General features: G+C 39.0%; 1 protein-coding gene across 12 annotated transcripts in view; it reads left to right on the forward strand.

Annotated features, from left to right (window-relative positions):
• ZPLD1 (zona pellucida like domain containing 1) overlaps nt 1–17821 on the forward strand; it is a 546704-nt gene that overhangs the window by 302335 nt on the left and 226548 nt on the right. For 9 of the 12 annotated variants that reach the window (XM_045036883.1, XM_045036871.1, XM_045036874.1 and 6 more), the window contains one exon: nt 2744–2849. The exons of the other annotated variants lie outside the window; for them this stretch is intronic. The gene's annotated coding sequence lies outside the window, so the exon portion shown is untranslated. The remainder of the gene's footprint in view (nt 1–2743; nt 2850–17821) is intronic. 12 annotated transcript variants of the gene reach the window in all.

Genomic DNA, 17821 nt, shown 5'->3' on the forward strand with positions numbered 1-17821 from the left:
GATAATTCTTGAATCAGGGAAATCTTGACAATTGTATGTTTGCAAAAGCAGTTGGAAATGAGCAATGACACTTGACTTCTTAAAATGGAAATCCTACTTTTATTTATTCTATTGCTGTGTGGAAACTTATCATTGCTGGCTTCAGCCACAGAACATTCTATAGGAAGCAGTTGCAGTTTCCTGGTGAGGGCATGTGGATCGTGTTTTCCAAGGTCATGAAGCAGCTCTTGTAACTTGAAGAGACAGATTTTGTTAACTTACTTCTCATAGTCACATGCCGTTAAAAAAAAAGTTCAGCATATTTGGATTGTCTTTTTGTAAACGAAAAATGGATATCTCATTAGTAAGTCCAATGTCTTTTAAGTACTTTGCCATGGGATAACCAGGAGACTTTCATGAAGCACAAAAGATTTTCATGGTTACTCTCCATCTCACTATAAAGTATTGTAGAGATCTTGTTTTTGTAAAATCAGTCGCACCAATGACATTTTGCAGCGCTTTGCTTCTGTTTCGTGTTCTTTGCTGTAATTGCTTGGTTTTGAATGATTATGCACATAGATTTTGTGTAATTTGCTCTTGCCATAACTTAATCTGGAATTGTTATTATTTTTTATTATGTTCAAAGCTTCCACTCCATCAATAGTTAGCTTAGGGTACTTTCCTACATATGTTAGAGAAGTAATATAGGTAGATTAAAGCTTTGAATATACTTTTCCTTTAGTTGTTCAGAAGGAGATTACTGCTTCATGTATGTTATTATTGGAAAAAATCTAGGAAATACCATAAGCATAGACTGTGTAAAACAGATACACTTTCATCCATTTGTACAGTCAAATTCTCCCATTGGGTAACACTTATTTCTTCAAATTTGCAAATTTTTTGCATCTTCCAAAAGTATTTTTCTGATAAAAGAATATATTTTAACTTATAGCCATATTATTTCCCATATATTTTTCAGCTGTTTTTACTTTACAAGGGACCATGTCTCCCAATGGTATATGGTTTTACTTTTGTCCTTAAGTAGGAAATTTAGTATGTATTACATATTTAGTGGATTATTGTAAAGGCCTGGGTTAACAATTGCATGGTATTTTGAACTATTTCTAAAAAAAAAAAAGTGTTGACATTTGTCTTCATGTTCTGTATGATTAGTGTGTGTCTTAGTAATTATAAGGGCTTTCAAACCATCATTAACAAAGTGGAGTATTCACTTAGGGGAAGGTTAATATTTAAAGATAGTGGATATAATGTGTATTTTATAGAGTCATGATAATTTTGAATTATTTGGAGCAAATTCTTATTAGGTTAATTGCCATTGCTTTTCTCTCTTAATAAAGATGACAGTTTATTTGAAATAAAAGTATAAAGTCTTAACATTGTCTTATTTCCTTACATTATTTGAAAAAAAACACATTTAAACTTTTTCCATAACTTTATAATGGAATTTTGCAAACATATACAAAAGTAAAAGTTAAAGGGTATAATGAAACTGATACGCCTGTTACCTAGTTTCAGTAATTATTATTGCATGGTATATCTTACTTCATCTATATCCTCCTGCTCACCCTTACCTCAGATTGTTTCATTTTTTATTTATTATATTTTACCAGTTCTTTCATGATTTTATTTTGCTTTATTTTTTGTTTGTGTTTCTTTTTTACTGAATACATTTAACCTGCAACATTGTGTAAGTTTAAGGTGTGTAATGTGTTACTTTGATCTATTTGTATATTGTAATATGTTTGCTGTCATAGTGATATCTATCACGTTATAGTACATACTGTCTGTATTTATTATACTTTACTTTAGATCTCTATGGTTTATTTACTACCATTGCAAATTTGTACCCTTAAACAACACCAATCGTATCTTCTCACCTTTCTTGCCCTGGTATCCACCATTTTACTTTTTTTTTTTTTTAATGGATTCGGCTTTTTTAGATTCCACAAAGAAGTGATATAATATAGAGCTTGTCTCTCTCTGACTTATCTTACTTAGCATAATGTGCTGAAGATCCATCTATATTGTTGCGAAAGGCAGGATAGCCTCCTTTCTTGTGGCTGAATAATAATATTTTACTCTCTCTGTGTGTGTGTGTGTGTGTGTGTGTGTGTGTGTGTGTGTGTATACACACCACATCTTCTTTATCCATTCATCCATTGATGGGCATTTAACTTGTTTCCATATCTTGGCTATTGTAAATACTTCAATAAACATGGGAATGCAAATATGTCTTCAAAATACTGTTTTCTTTTCCTTTGGGTATATACCCAGAAATGGAATTGCTGGATTGTGTGGTAGATCTATTTTTAATATTTTGAGGAAACTTCCTATAGTGTTTGGACAAATTTACATTCCCACCAACAGTGTTTAGGGGTTCTCTTTTCATCACATCCTCACCAGTACCTGTTGCCTCTTTTTGATGATTGCTGTTCTGACAGATATGAGGTGATATCTCATTGTGGTTTTGATTTGCTTTTGCCTGATGATTAGTGATGCTGAGCATCTTTTCATGTGCCTGTTGGCCATTACAATGTCCTCTTATCTCAGACTGTTTAAACAACATATCATTTTATCTATTCATATTTCAGTATGCACTTCTAAAAATGACTATAATACTAAAAACATAAAAATGAACAATATATATAGTTTAAAATGAAATATATATTTTTAAAATATCATTAAATATTTAGTGTTTAACTTTCTGTGCTTTACAATTTTATTTTTATTTTTGAATATAAAGGTGATGAATTCAAGATATATTTTGAGAGAACTCTACAGTACATTGATTTGTTGAATGTGGGGGAAAAGAGAGAGGAAGAGTTTGAAGACGAAACTCAATTTTCTGGGTGAGTGGAAGTGTTATACAATGAAATGAGGAAGAATATAGAGGTGGTTAGAGTGAAAAAGAGGTCAGTTTGAGACATGTGAAAATACTAAAATGGAAATGACAAGCTGACATTTGGATGAATGAATCGGGAACTCAAAAAGGGAACGTGGCTTAGAGACAAGTTTGGGAATAGATGTAGCATAAATAATACTTAAAGCTTTGGGAATAAGAGACAAATCAAGGAGAGACTATAAAGGAAGAAAATAAGAGAGCTCAGAACTAAGACTGGCTCCTTAAGGAGCTCGTCCTTAAGGAGAATGAGAAGAAGGGATCAGAGATACTAGAAAAGTCGAGGATGTAGTGCAGTAGAAACCCTTAAAGAGATGCTTCAAGAAAGCAGTAAGGGGTCAACGGTGTTGGATACTGCTGAGTGGTTTCATGCACTGAGGATCAAAAAACCTCTCAACCAGTTTGAGACCCTCCTCCTTCATTTCCATACTTTCTGCTGCTGAGAGTTACCTACCATCTGAGTCTCAAGTTCATCTTCTGCCAAATGTTGGTGCTTATGAGGCGTGGTGTTGGATGGCAGGGAAGGAAGGGCTGTGGTTTAGGAAAGGCCTGGCATTGCATCCAGCATCGTAAGATGGTTAAATGTGGAGGTGAGGGTGCAATAGATGATCTCCTACCAACTCGAAATCTGTGAGGTGTGACAATACTCACAATACTTAACCTCACAGGACAGATAAAAGGATTTTCTGAGTCACGCTGTAGACTACCAAGTGCTAGGTAAATAGAAGGTGTTATTTCTGTTTACTGAGACCATAAATGTAAAAGATAATTTTTATAGTATGCTTGTGGTAGCTGTGCTTTAGGCAGACATGACCATGATAATTTTAAGTAGAAGTGGGTGACAGCATCATCAAGCTGATCCTGAGTGTCCGTTCATCAGCACGTTAGGAGTTTAGAATTCCCTGAGTCTTTGAGATTTGCTTGCCTCTAGTGTCATAAAATAAAATCCACTAGCAAATTTTGTCTGGTCCTCATAATGCAGAGCTATCTGGAAATTATAAATAATCTGAGGCCCCTGTTTTGGTGGTCAGGTTAGGACCCTCTACATCCATCTTCTCAGCATGGATCTCAGAACCCTTTCCTCCCCTGTCCCTGTCATTTAATGCTGTACAGGGGAGACAGAGGAAAGATAAGAAGCATCCCTATTCTCCAGGTTCTTGCCGCCATGGAGATAGTGCTGAGGCCCCAGCCTCCTGGTAGTGCCTCCTGCAGGGAGGAAACACCAGGTCCTCAAGCAGCAATCCCACCCATCAGGGAAGCAAGTCCAGAGCACTCCTAGGTTAGGAACTCAGTAGAGTGTATTGTCAAGTGCAGAAACCTGCTCTGGGTCATCACCTAGAACCTCACATGCAGTGGATACTCAATAGATGCTATTAAAAAAAGAAAAAGGACAGACTTAGCCATTTAGGGTGTATGCATTAGAGGCCAGGCCAGCTTTTGCCACTGGCTTATGGTGTCAGCTCCAACAGATGATTTTGAGGATACTGTCAATCATCCTGTCCTCCAAATTACTACCTTTGGAGTTCTCTCTTTCTCTTTTTTTTTAAGTTTGTTTATTTTGAGAGAGAGAGAGAGAGAGAGAGAGAGCGAGTGGGGGAGGGCCAGAGAGTGAGAAGGAGAGAGAGCATCCCAAGCGGGCATCGTGCTGTTAGCACAGAGCCCCACAGAGGGCTTGCTCAAACTCACAAACCATGAGTGCGATCATGACCTGAGCCAAAACCAAAAGCTTGTGCTCAACCAACTGAGCCATCTAGGTGCCCTAGAATTCTACTCTTTAATAAGCCATATTCTCTGACAAAATGCATGTGTGTCTAGGAGAGCAAAATTGCATCATCAGATTCTTATATCTTTTATTACATTTGAGTTTTTTTGATCTTTCCTGAGAGCAGAGTTTAACCAGGGATGTTGAGAAGAGAGGAACTAGGAGTGATGGGTGGAGGGGTAAACCACAGGGAGAATGGTAGCTATCACAAATATAATTTTACATAAGTCACAGTTGTGCCTAGAACTGGTCCTAATTGATAGCTTGGCAAAGCAAGTATCCAGGAATAATATGTCTCTGCTCTCATTCATTTTTTTCATTTTCACTCATTTCTTTATGCTTCACTGTGAATACATACAATGAGTCAAATGCCATAAACATAGGCATTCACATATTCTTAATACAGTTATACCTAGATGCATAAAGATGATGCAGGGAACATTTTCTAGTCTCACAGTCCCAATTCCATGCAAATGATTGATTAAAACAGTAACATGAACAAACATGAAGCACCAGAGCTTCAAGTAGGTGACACATTCAATTATGACAACCAGGCAAACAAAGAAAGATAAGCATTCTGGTACCAGGCAGTTGCAAATCACAGATTAATGAATGTAATTTCTGGTTTCAGAGATTTTCCTATTTTATTCTATAACACTGGAGTCAACGTTCATTAATTCAGAAGGGTCTAGGTGAAGGCCTACTAGACAAGGCATCAACGTAAGGTAAACTTTTGCATTTGCTCAATGTGTGCTCCAGATTAGATAGAATTACCGAGCTTGATCTGACCTCTAGTGGCACCTTGTAATAATGAGCACACTTAAATCCACTTAAAAGCTTTGCTGTGGGAGTCTTGCCATCATTTCATCTTCAAAGTGGAAGCAATCTTAGAGATGATCTACTTGGAAAATTGTACACCTCTGCCCTATTCTACAGGTGAGGAGACTGAGATCCAGAAATTTTGGGCGATTGGATCAAGGTTGAAGTGCCCAGTACAGAGCCTGCTTAGGATCCTATCTCTCCCTATCTCTCTGCCCCTACCCCATTCATGCTCTCTCTCTAAAAAGAAATAAATAAACTTTAGATTTCCATGCTATTATGACAATGCCACAGAGAAGTCCCATATGCAAATATGTAAAAATGTTGATAGGGGTAAACTTAGATATGTAAACTTAATGGCTTTAAGAATTCTGTGAGTCAAAAGCATCAAAGCACTTTCAGCTCAATATCTGAATATTTTAGCTTAAATTATGTGTAGTTATCTGAGTCAAAATGACTGACTTGAGTTCAGCCACACTTAAATGGTGAATTTCTTTGATGTTTTTAATTTTGAATCAGCTGTTTAGAACCATCATGACAATAATCAACAAATGGAGATAATTCTAATGACTTAATCAAACCAACATTCAGTTGTCCAACTCAATATTTAGTTCCAGATCTTGAGAATAAACAATTGGGACAAGATATAAGTCCTTATGTACTTAACTCCTGAGTCTTTGATCAAATTGCAGGCAGTATAAAGTAATGAAAAGTAGGCATCAAGTTTCAGCAGACCTGGGTTAGAATTCTGACTCATCTCTATATTAATTTCTATTGCTGCAGTAACATATTGCCACAAACTGAATGGTTTAGCCACAAACTGAATGGTTTAAAACAACACAAACTTAATTTTTGAAGTTTACAATTCCAAATTGAGTCTTAAAGGGCAACAAGGTGTCGGCAGAGCTGGTTCCTTCTAGTGGTTCGGTGGGGAGAATTTATTTCTTGCCTCTTTCACTTCGAGAGGTTGCTGGCATTCCTTGGCTCCCAGCTACATCACTCCAGTCTCTGCTTCCATGGTCATATCACCTTCTCCTCTTCCGTAGTCAGATTTCCCTCTTTTAAGGTCACATGTGATTGCATTTAGAGGACACCTGGATAATCCAGGATAATCATCTGATCTCAAATTTCTTAATTTAATCACATTTGCAATATCCCTTTTGCCTGTATAATGTTCACAGGTTCCAGGCATTAGGAAATGGACATCTTTTTGGGCCATTATTTGGTCAACCACAATCTCTTACCAGCTGTGTGATCTTGGTCTAATCATCTTAACCTCTTTTATAGAATTTGTTGTAAAATAGAAGATAGATAAAATGTATCGAGCAAGCTGCGTAATACTCAATAGATACTCAGAAATATTTCCTGCGTGTCCCTTAGTTTAATGGATAGATGAAATCTCTAACAGTGGATTATGCATCTAAGAAAGGAGATTTACATTCAGTGTAGTTTCAGATCTGGTTTATGGGAATGGGATTGCCATCTGGTGAATGAGGTGAACACCAGAAATCTCTGAAATGCAGTGTTTCTCAAGCGATGGATTCCTCTCTCCAGCCTCCTGAATGACTCATCTTGCACTCTGATTTTGGAGATTTGATTACATTCTTCATCCCATTGCCCATCTTCTAGTTTGCATGATAAAAATCTCATTGCTGGTAACCAAATTAATTTACTTTTAAAATAATTATGTCCTGTGGCAATCAATTACATAGGTCTGCCAGATGGCACATAAAGTGTGTGCTAAATGGAATAGTCATTATATTCAAGTTTACCCTGTTTTATGGTTTTTGCTCTGCCATGGGCTTGGTCTACCTGGGAGAGATATTTTAAAAATTTACAGTTGCATTTAGCTACATACACTTTGCTTTCCTCTTTTTATCATTCCTGTCTAACACAGACTTAGAGAGGATGGGTCTAGTAGAATTCAGTTTCCTTGACTATAAATGATTCCTTGATCATCATTCTGTAGGCCTTACTCTGGAAATCTCCCTGGGTGATGCCATAAATACAGGCTTTGACCTGGCTGTCATCAAGATGAATGAGACCTTCAGAAGTAGTATTCTGGGGCAGCATGGGGCTCACAAATTTTAAGTATCATGCCTTCGAATGGCCTAACACTCTGTGATTTTCCTAGTGGTTATATCTACCACTTTGTCGGCTACTGCATGTATGGTTCCAGATATTTTTGTGACCCAACAGCTCCCTGTAGGCATTTCTCCAGGGCAGAAACTAATAAATGGGAAAAAAAAGTGAGGGAAGAAAGGCTGGTATCTATTATTCCTTAAAATTTTCTCTGTGAATCAAAACATTATTTCTTATCTTAGAGTCCTATGGACATTGCTACGTATGGCTGTCTTTACTCTATGATGGCCCATTCTTTTTTCAGAGTGTTGCAGATTTACATTAAAGTTGTCTTCCAATGGCTCTGTAACCAGCCGGTTTTATGACTGTAGCAAAGTTATTGAAAGTACCTAGATCCTACACATATGGAACTAGATGGCTTGCAAAAATATGTTTGCTCAAACATTCTGTGATTCTGTGTTTTAATAATTTTGTCAGTGGCAAAGGTAACTTTATTTTGGAAAAGAAAAATCAATAATAAATTTGGGGAATGAAGAAAGGGCTGGATAGGCAGGTGAAATGACCTCGAGAGAAGGGAGAGAGGGAGACAGAACAGCTCATAGAATCTATACTGGTGACTCTGGCCTGGAGCTAAGTTCTTTGGGCCTTATTTCCTATATTTCCTTTGCTCTGCTTTATATTTCATATTAATAAGGTGGTCATTAAGCTTTTCTCAGCTCAAAAATTCTTTTTGAGTTCTTTGATTCTTTATCATCTCTCTTTGTCTTCTATGCAAGTTAGATCCCAGAGAGTACTTGGAGCCACACTTATTTGTTAGAAACAGCTTCTATTTCTTCTGTAATTTCCCTGTGCTTCATTTTTTTGTGTGCTGCAGTGCAGCAGAAATTCCTCGCAAGATCACAATATTCTAAAGGCAGAGTTTTCAACAGGAAATACTGGAAACATAAGACCAATTTTATCAGTCATTGCTAGATCAACACGTTCAGAATATGTAATTCTAGCCCTGGGCAGAACATGGTGGTTTTTTTTATAGCTAAATGGATACTCTGCCCAATGAAAGGTGCGAATGTTTTTCAGCCGCAAAAGCCTGAACAAACCTGCAATTACAGATCCAGGGAAAAGTCTGCATAGATTATGGAGCACAAGGAAGCCAGACTGGCAGTTGACTCTCCATCCACTAGATGGAGGTAGAGGAGCACAGAAAAAGAATCATCTTGGGTTGTTAATCAAGTTGACTGTGTAGAAGCTAAAGGGGAAGCTGATCTGTCATTAGGTAAGACCCACAGGAAAAATTTATGGATATCATACTAGTGGAAACTAGTGGAAACTAGTGGAAAACATTGGTTTGAGGCATAAATCTGTAAGACCTCTGATTTTATGTAAAAATTCTATTCCTCTATCATCATCAAATAGCAGTCCTTACCTTTGCCTGATTTGGGCATCTTTTAGCTTTTTACAGTTGGACCTACTTTCAGCCCATTCCAGCCCCAGGTCCTTAGGAAGTCCTGCCAGGAGCAGGAAGGATAGCAGTTGCCTCTGTGTAGGTGCTTTTGATCAACAGACTTGAGGTCATATATTTGAGGGGCTGGCATTTCCAGCTTCTCAGGTGGATAAGTTCCTGCTTTTTACTATGATTCATATGGTGAAGGATTTATCAAATAGGAAAAGGATTTAGATGCTGGTTCAGGCAACAAGTCACAATGATATTGGAATATCGGCCAAGACTAAATTCAGGGGGTCAGCCATAACTGGTAAGACATTTAAGCGCTAATTAGTATCTCAACTTTTTCCTTGCTTTATTTCCCTCTCTCCCCCTCTTTCTCCTCCATCCCTTTATCTTTATCTCTCTCTCTAATATTCCCTCTCTCCTCTATCCCTCTCCCTCTCTTCCATTCTCTTTTTCTTTCTCTTCTCTGCTGTCTGGAAGATTCTAAATCTCGAACTTGAAGAGTATTCTTCCAGCTTTGGATTCTCTAACTATGTTTTCTCTCTGGCTTTATGTTGCCTAGGATTCTACTCAGTCTTTATGCAGAACTCCATCTGATGATGGAAGTCTTGGTACACAATCCTCTGTCCTGTGCTTGGGGGCTATAGTTCTATGAACACAAACAGCTCACCTAAATAATAGTGACCACAGCCATGTCTTGCCCATATACCTCTGCTCTTAGAATGTATCTCCTGGGGCACCTAGGTGGCTCAGTTGATTAAGCATCCAATTTAGGCTCAGTTCATGATCTCACAGTTCATGAGTTCGAGCCCCGTATCAGGCTCTGTGCTGACAGCTCAGAGCCTGGATCCTGATTCAGATTCAGTGTCTCCCTCTCTCTGTCCCTCCCCACTTGTGCTCTGTCTCTTTCAAAAGTAAATAAACTTAAAAAAAAAAGAATGTATCTCCTAATGCTGGCCATTGTCTACGTCATACCTGAGCCTTTTAATGAAGTGTAGGACCAAATAAATTCCACTGGGAGTGAGAGGGGTAGGGGAGGGAGGCCAGTACAGTCTGAGACATTGTCTCAGGTGCGACTCCACCTTTAAAAAGACAATTTTTTTGTGCTTTCTATTTTATTATTTTTAAAAGATTTTTTAAAAAAGTTTATCAATTTTGAGAGAGAGAGAAAGTGCTAGTTGGGAAGGAACAGAGAGAGAGAGAGGGAGAAAGAGAATCCCATGCAGGCTCCACCCTTCAGCACAGAGCCCAACATGAGGCTTGAACTCATGAACCTTGAGATGATGACCTGAGTTGAAGTTGGAGGCTCAACCAACTGAGCCACCTAGGCGCCCCTGCTGCTTTCTATGTTAAAAGTAAGTGTGAAGTTTCCATTAAACCAAGGTTTGTTTTACTATATTAAAATGTATTTAATTACTTTGCTGTTGAGTAAAATTGCTCCGAGAAGCTGCATCATGTTTATCTCATGGCTTTGAGTCCTTTTGGCCGAATCAACAGTTACGCCTCACATTTGAATTTCCCAGTTGAGCCTAGGCGGGAACCGTGGTAAGGATGGTGGGTTTAAGAGTCACACTGAACTGGGTTTAATGCAGCTACTTCAGCTTAGTTGTGTATTTGTAGGCACAAGCAGCCCTCATTTTTCCCATACGTGAAAGGAATAATTATGACCACACAGGATTATTGTGAGGATAGAATGTGCACAAAAGGATAGAAAGCATTTAAAGCACTTAGTGTATTACCAGATACACAATAAACATGCTTAATAAACATTCTTTATCATTGTGATGAACAAGCCATTCGGGTACTACACTGAACCATCCATTTGTTCTCATTTGCCGCATGTGAATTTGGTCTGGTCTCTTCAGTAATACTGAGTTAAAATATGGCTGCTTCTAGTGCAAAGGCAACCTAGATATCAAAGTTGCTTTGATGTTGTTCTGTACTGGGGCGCCTGGGTGGCTCAGTCGGTTGAGTGTACAACTCTTGATTTTGGCTCAGGCTGTGATCCCAGGGTTGTGGCATTGAGCCCTGTGTTGGGCTCTGCACTGACTTGGAACCTGCTTGGATTTCTCTCTCTCCCTCTCCCTGACTCACACTCTATCTCTCTCTCTCCAAGTAAATAGTTCCATATTTGTGCCTCTTTCAGTAAGGCAAACTGTATGAATAAAACATTTTCAGTTTAGAAGAAAGGGCTGTGGGTGGGATGAGGACAGGGTTTATTTTTTACTCCCATACCTCAACTATTTGGTTCTGAAATGATTGAGTGATTTCGCAATTGGCAGCTAGCTGGTGCCATAAGCTTTTAAGCTGGGTGAGACAGAATTTTGAGGAAGACAGAAGAGTAATAGTTTGCTCTGGCTGTAGGACTCATTCTTTAAGTTTGGTTCCTGATGTCTTGCCATGACTGTATCCCCTTTATCACTCTTTGCTCTCAAACAGAGCAGAGATGGAAGTCCTAATTCTTCATGTTGGTTGGCTTAAGAGATTCTGGAAGAGGATCTGAGAAGTGGTCATTTTAAATGATCTCTTGAATGGAACTTATTAATATAGGGAAAATAGGGGAGTGTGTTTTCATTCAGACCTTGTTCCAGTTTGTGCTGTGGTGAGTAGAGAGATACTACCTACACCAAACACAAGCATCACCTAGATACCTACTAGGTGTAAGGCAATGCCATAGATTCTCTAGGATATAAAGAAACTTAACACCCTGGCCTGGCATGCAGGCACTTTACACATGAGCAGGAGAAACAGCATATACTCATGCAGCACTATACTTAATACAATCACTAATGTAAACTCTTAGCACAAGGACTCTTGATCAAATAATTGATTCAACAAACACAAAGTATATATATATGGTGTGAATTTGATTGAACTAGATATGTCTCACAGTCTAGTTGGAAGGGGACACATACAGATGATTGTGGTGCAGCTTCTAAGACAAAGAGCTGGTTCTGCTGAGGGAGTCAGGGAGGCTCACAGAGGGGGGCCTGGACAGAGTTGTGTCTTTGGAAGGCATGTGGTAACAAACAGTAAGCAGAATAGATTGGAATAATTCTGGTACTGCTGAGGACTGGGCCTGGAAATAGAAAGGAAAAGATGAATGCTAAAGCCATTTTCAACTTTAGGATCTAAAGAAAGGCTTGCAGGGGCACCTGGGTGGCTCAGTTGGTTGGGCATCTGATTTAGCTCATGTCATGATCTCAGGGTTCATGGGTTTATGCTCTGCATCAGGCTCTGCTCTGACAGTGTGGAGCCTGCTTCGGATTCTCTGTCTCCCTCTCTCTCTGCCCCTCCCCTATTCACACATACTCTCTCTCAAAAATATTTAATATTTTAATAATATTATTATTAAAAAAATAATAAAGGAAGTCTTGCCAGTCTCTGTGCCTCTGTGACGTACTGGGTGATTTAGGAAGAATTTAGGGAGAAGGAGGATTCCAAGGCATGGAGTTGGGTGCCCAGTGGAATAATGTATCATGGATATAAAGCTTAGGCAGCAGCAGTGGTAAGGATGGTACGTTTTAGATTCAGACTGAACTGGGTTTACTGCAGCTACTCCACCTTAGTTGTGTTTGTAGGCACAATCAGGCCTCCCTCAGCCTGGTTGTGCCTACAACTAATTTTGTCTCTGAGCGTAAGACAGCTTTAGAGCTTACAGTGTAACTCTAGGATATTAATTTCTAAGTACATATCGAGGCATGTATTAGTAGTGAAGTCTGTTGGAGATTTACTAATAGGTCCTTCCCCTCAGTGTCCCCTGACAATGTCTAACATCTTTAAATTTTAAATATAAGTAAGTAAAGCTTCCCCAGAAGCCCTTTGTGACAGAAATCATTATTTCCCCCAAATTTCTGGACTATTTCTTAAGAGTCTCTCCGATCTGTGCCTTATCTTCAATCCTATTTCTGTGATATCGTTTGAATCTTCTTTCTTCACCTTCTGGGCTAATAGGAGACTACTGACTTTCCTTTTGCTTCCAGTATCTTCTCTTCGTTTCACTCTCCTCACAGTGACCTGAATGATCGTTCTAAAGGACATATCACACCCTTTGTTTAAACTCATCCACTGGCTCTTTGTTCTCTAGCATCTGTTCACTCTTAGATTCTAATATTCAAGCTTTTCACAGCTGATTTGGGCCCTAGATAGTTGTACACATGTTGATCTCCCCACATTAAGGGATACTGTTTGAGGCTAGAGATAATGTCTTATTCATATCTGTATTTCCTGAGTCAAGTACCATATCTTTCTCATATCAGGATCTCAATAAATATGGGTTTGTTATGGACTTGTGTTCCCACAAAATCATATGTTGAAGACCCAACTTCTAATGGAGCTGTATCTGGAAATAGGGCATTTAAGGAGCTAATTAAGGTTAAATGAGGTCATGGGGTGGGCCCTTATCTAACAGACTAGTGCCCTTATAAGAACAGGAAGAAACACTAGAACTCTGTCTCCTTGCACACACACAGAGGAAAGGCCATGTGAGGAAATAGCAGGACGCCTTTGTCTGCAGGTTGAGAAGAGTAGTCTCACGAGAAACCAACCATGCTGGCACCTTGACTCTAGACTTCCAGACTTTAGAGCTGAGAGAAAATAAACTTCTGTTGTTTAAGCCACCAGGCTGTGGTATACCTATTAATAAGGCAGCTGAGACAGGGCTGGATGAGGCAGACATCCTCATATGGGTTGCCCAATAGCCATTTGCCATGAAAGGCAAATCCTGTAGGATATAAATCACTGTAGGGTACTTGGTGTTGCAGATGACCTCAGAATTTGTGGACATGAACAGAGCAGCAAGAAAGTACATCTTTGGCTGTGGACTCGAGGCTAATTTTAGATTTATCCCCCAAGAAACCAAAGGAACATTCAGGTATTTTAAAGAAATGCATTCTGTATGAGGAGCTTTATTTCTCCTGCAATCCTACTTTTCCTACACAAACTGCTGGGAGGTGATGATGACCCAAGGGAAGTTGATGTTATTAGAGGAAAGAGCAGAAGAAGGATTGCTGGGAATCTGAGAATGTGTCTCTATGTGTCAGGACTCATAGGGTTTTATAGGCTCATGAATCAAGCCTGTGGCATTCTGATTTTGATTTAAGATTATCCACTGGGGAGCAAATTTTGTTTGAACTTTGTTTAAACCTTCCTGAGCAAAGAGATCCTTCAGATATGTGCTATGAGCTTCCCTGTACAGCCTCACAGGACACTTGGGGGATGGATGTTTCACATAATTTACTGCAAGCATCAACTGGCCGCACACCACTGCTCACCACACGGCAGAACAGTATTTAGAGAGGTGCTGCTGGCCTTCTGTTTTCTGTTTGGTTGCTGCTCCAGAGTTATTCTGGGAATTAAGATGGAAAGAAAATCAGAGAATTACGATGAAAACAAACAAGGATAAGGGGCTTTATTCAGCTGCCTCACAAACAGTGAATCCTCAAAAATTAGTGACAAATATCAAAGCCAGTTCTTACTCTTGCAGCTATCATAAGTTTTTAGCTTCTGCTGCGTATTTTCTTATCTAATTTACTTTGTCGGTTTGTACCAGTGTGTTCGTGATGAGCTCTCCTCTACCATGTTGTTTGGGATGCAACTCTCCTCTCCTTATTATGAGAACGTTTCTTCTTTAGGTTTTCATGATTTATAATTTTCACAGTGCTTTCCCATCTTCTGTGTTATTTGATTTATACTTGGGCTACATCAGGTTTCAAGTTAATGAAGGACCGGAATTTTTTTTATTCAGTTCACCTCCTAGTGCTATGCCGTCCAGCACTCTTCCTATTTATTCACCAATGATTCAATCAATGATTGTGGTAGGTCTTAAAGTATTAGGAATTCTGGACATCTTTCAGATAAAAAAACAGACCTATCTTATAGAGAATTTTTAAAGTAAACATCTGAATTATAGGGAGCTCAAATAATTAAGAAAGCACATGGTTTAATACTGGTCCTTTTGGGGGTGCCTGGGTGGCTCAGTCGGTTGGGCATCCGACTTCAGCTCAGGTCATGATCTCGCAGTTTGTGGGTTTGAGCCCCGCATCGGGCTCTGTGCTGACAGCTCAGGGCCTGGAGCCTGCTTCAGATTCTGTGTCTCCCTCTCTCTCTGCCCCTCCCCCGCTCATGCACTGTCTCTCTCTCAAAAATAAACATTAAAAAAAATTTAAAAAAATACTGGTCCTTTTGTTTCATGATTTTGTCATTTGTTGAATTTTGCATCGATTTTTGACTTCGGTTGGGTTTCATCTCTCTTAAAAACTGAATGTTATATATATATATGACTCAGATGACACATGGGCGTTGAATCTTTTGCCATTTAGAGATTCTCAGAAAAATAGGAACTATGTAATTATTTTGTGTTATCTATATATAATTGGGAAGTGTGAACAAAAAAGAAATAGAATTACATTCTCTTTTATGGTTTGCTGAATTACAATAAACAGTGGTGATGCTATCGGTTTATATAATTCCATCTTAGATTACTGCTTTTTGATTGAAATTTAGCCAAATTGAAACCTGTTTCATTAGGATGTGGTTGTATATCATAGCATGATGTACAGAGGGCACTAGTGTCATGATTGAGCCCATTACTAAAATGCAAAATAATTATTTTTTGCATTATTTTATATATTAAGGGAAGAGGTACGAAAAAATAGAAAAGTATATATGAGTTAGTTTACTGTTGTCTCTTAAAACTGGAGCTATATTCTAAAGCTTATGACTGACACTGAAACCATGAAATAAAACAACTATGTTGGCATATCAGCCATTATCTACATTTAGTTGCCCAGAATTGAGTTAAAAGTAGGGGGGGGGGGACCAATCATGAACTAATTGAATTCTATAAATCAATTAAAAATGTGATTAATATCATTATCAGGAACACATCTATGGTATTATAGCAATTATGAGCACTTTTACAATCCATATTTCTTGTTTCCATTAACAATGCCTACATGTTCTGAAGGTTGCATAAAACAATATTTGAAGAAAGGAGGTGAAAAAACGAGCCATTGCTTTTAGTACTACTTGGCCTTCCTGTTCAATTACATTTGGAGTTCAATGATACCATGAAAGAAGCTAAAAATGGTTTGGGTAAGATTCAACCTAGAGGGTGTGTGCATCTCAAGCCAACACAAAAGAAGAGAAGGGTAAGAATGCTTCTGCCAGATGATGGCCACCAGATGGCAGTGCATCTCAAGGAATGGGGAGAAGACGGCTCCTCTGGACAGGACCGGCCAGAAATCTAGTTTGAATACTAAGTATCTGCTTTAAGCCAGGGACAGGAATGGAGATCTGAAAGTATCCAAATATTTCAAATATTGTAGAAAAACTTGGAAAAACAGCATCTTGCCAACCTCAAATGCTTGATGGCTGAGATTTAATCTTGGGTGGTTCCGAATGGAGCATTTATTTGATGGCAGATCTTTTGGAGGCAGGGCTGCCCTCCTCAGAAAGCAGCCACAGCCCTGCAGGAGGCACATTGTAGGGCTGTGGGGGGGCCTCTGCTTCTTTTTAATCTGTGTTCTCTCCTGAGATGATTTCAGGGACTCTAGTGGTTTCTGTGTCATCTACACTCCTGCTGATGACCCACACATCTATCTGCTGCCTACTGAGAACGCCATTTTCGAAGTTTCACAGATATCAGTCTCCAAATTAACTTTAGTGCCTGGTCTTCCACAACCCCCTCCTTTTACAGTGTTTGCCATCTTACCAAACAAGCCATCCCTAAAACTAGAAATCTGGGAGTCATATTTTAAACTCTCCCTTCCTCCATTCAGTCTTAGGGCCTATTGATTCCACCTCCAAGTTTTTACTACCCTGTCCACTTTTACTATGCCTTGATCATAGCCCATGGTCTTATACAGAACTTCTGAAATAATCTCCATGAATCTATTTTTTTACCTTCTTATCCATTCTTTGTAGCCAGAGTGACTTTGGAAATGCCAATAAGATGATGACACACTTGGCCTGACCATGATCTCTGCTACTCTCTGCTTGGTCTCTATGAGCCAGTCACACTGACTCTCTTTCAATTCCCGTTACCATGGTTTGGAATGCTCTTCTTCTTTTTCTCTAACTAGGTTTTCTCTTTCGGATCTCACCTTAAATATCAATAGCTCAGGAGGCCTTTCCTATCCCAGAAGACTAGGTCAGGCCTTCCTGTTAGATCGTTTGCTACATCCCCTGTGTTGTACTTACCACACTTATAATCACTTATGTGCTGTTTCCTGTTAGCCTATCAGTGCCATGAGGAAAGACACCATAACTGTGTTGTCCATCAGTAGATCTTCTGTGCCTAGCACAGTGCCTGGGATATAGTTGCCTTTCAATACATATTTGTAGAATGGATGACTTCATGAATGGAAGTATTTGTGAGAATTGAATTAATGAGTTAACAGGCATAACTTAATCTTTTAATGGTGGCCAATTTGGTAGAGTTTTAGGGGTGGTGTAGGAATGGAGTGGCATGCTTCAAGACTTTACTATAAAAAGAGAGGTCATGGAGCATGGTTAGAAAACTCTATTTCTTCTGGTGTCTGCCATGGGCCCATAGTCCTCGTACAGTGGTGGGGAAGTCTCACTAGCTCCTAACCCTGGGGATATGGAGCAGTGATGGAAGGAGGAGATTCTTGAGAGAACATGTGTAGTTGGCGTATGGTTTTATTTTACCAGGCTGAAGACAGTTGTGCTAAGAACAGTGATGTGATAAACAAACAAACAAACAAAAAAGGCCCTTTGCCTCTTTTCCTATAGGAATTTAGGGGAGGAATATAGTTTATTTGGAAAGTCTAGAGTAGAGCCTTCCAAT

This window comes from Felis catus, chromosome C2 (genome assembly GCF_018350175.1).
Source record: "Felis catus isolate Fca126 chromosome C2, F.catus_Fca126_mat1.0, whole genome shotgun sequence".
NCBI classification, from domain to species: Eukaryota; Metazoa; Chordata; class Mammalia; order Carnivora; family Felidae; genus Felis; species Felis catus.